General features: G+C 43.7%; 1 protein-coding gene across 1 annotated transcript in view; it reads right to left on the bottom strand.

Annotated features, from left to right (window-relative positions):
* Window positions 1–674, bottom strand: part of LOC101847992 (alpha-mannosidase 2) — a gene marked incomplete in the record, with an annotated part of 101,594 nt that extends 100,920 nt beyond the window's left edge. The window contains 1 exon segment of the mRNA XM_035972185.1: window positions 84–674.
* Window positions 675–1,511: the final 837 nt, after the last annotated feature.

Below are 1,511 nucleotides of genomic sequence, written 5' to 3'. Positions count from 1 at the left end.
AAACAAACAAACAAAAGACCATGCTTGCCTCGAAAGGACTAAATGCTTTTGAGACAACAACTAATGAATATATTAGGTCTTACCTCAGAGTGTTCTTCTTAATCCCTTATCCTGGAGTTATCCAAATATTGCAGAAAACCTCTTGTAAGGTTTCTCTTTTTAAAAAAAAGTATTTCTTCACTCTTGAACATCAAACTTTTCCAAAGCGGTAATCCAATATTTTAGAAAGTTAAAACCGAAATCAGAATGTTTGTATTGATCATCATAAATTCTGAACAGTCAAAAAGCACCATTTTTTCAGTGCAACATCACAACTTTCACAGTCCTTCGCACACGGAAACTAAGTCAACTAGAATGTAAGGCCACACCACAGCACCCACTCACATTTCCCGTCGGAGTCCCGAAAAGAAATAAATTGGGTAACAAGACAGTTAGCGTACATCACTGTACCGGTTCACGTCCCCTTCCCGGAAAAGAAAGAGAAGAAGAAGAAGAATGATCAACACGAAGTGTGGAATGGTAGTCTGGTTAGAATGGTGGCGGTGGTAGGGAGCTGCGAGGAAAACACCTTGTGTTCTCAACCTGATGATTGAGAGGGGGGTGGTACCCCAACAAATGTAACTCTCGGGGGGCGACAAATAGGCCGGCTCGGGTTCCTGCCCGCGTGCTCACCCATGTTTCAGCGGGATCCGTTTCGCGCTCGTGCCAGCGCGAAGTAGGAGACCAGACCAAGAGTGCGCGTGCGTGAGTGTGCGTACCGCTAACCATACCCGGCGTCTCACGAGAGTCGAGCAAACGTCGAGTCCCGCTGAGAGAAGATTTCAGAGATATTGGTCTACTGTCTGAAAACATGGTACTTCTGCGATGGTACCTGCAGGGAGTGGTGGAGAGTCTGTTTACTTCAAACGATTATTGTTCTCTTTGTTTGTGAACATCGACTCAATAAGGGTCATTTAGAGTGGCGAAAAGGGAAACAGAAAGGGAAGAAGAGTAGTAGAAGCTACCTCTGGTGTTCTTCAACACCCATCTAGCAAGCGCCAAGTCCTGCTGAGAGAAGATTTGAGAGATATTGATCTACTGTGCGGTGCTACTAAATGTGAAGGTACCTGCAGGGCGTCGCTGCGAGCCTGTCTTCTTCAAATGATTATTCTCTTCTTTGTGAATATCGACTCAATAACGGTAATCTGGAACAGGGGAAAGGGAAACATACATACATAACAAAGAAAGGGTAAAAGTAGTAGGAGCTACAATTGGTACCTTACAATATCTCTCTAACAAACATCGATTCCTGCCAAGAGAATATTTGATACTATATGGTGCTACTAGAACTGTGATGGTACCTGCAGGGAGTGGTGGGGAGTCTGTCTACTTCTTTTGCGAAAACCGCATTGAAAATTGGATAAGGAGTTTGAGGTTTCGAGAAACCACGTTAGACGTTTGTTAATAAGTTTTTCCATAAGTTTACAGAAACAGTTTGTAAGGGCTATGGGACGGTAGTTTGATGGGTTAGA

Source organism: Aplysia californica, unplaced genomic scaffold, assembly GCF_000002075.1.
Source record: "Aplysia californica isolate F4 #8 unplaced genomic scaffold, AplCal3.0 scaffold00605, whole genome shotgun sequence".
In the NCBI taxonomy this organism is placed as follows: Eukaryota; Metazoa; Mollusca; class Gastropoda; order Aplysiida; family Aplysiidae; genus Aplysia; species Aplysia californica.
Note: the sequence above shows the minus strand (reverse complement) of the source record. Positions and strands in the feature narration are given on the sequence as shown.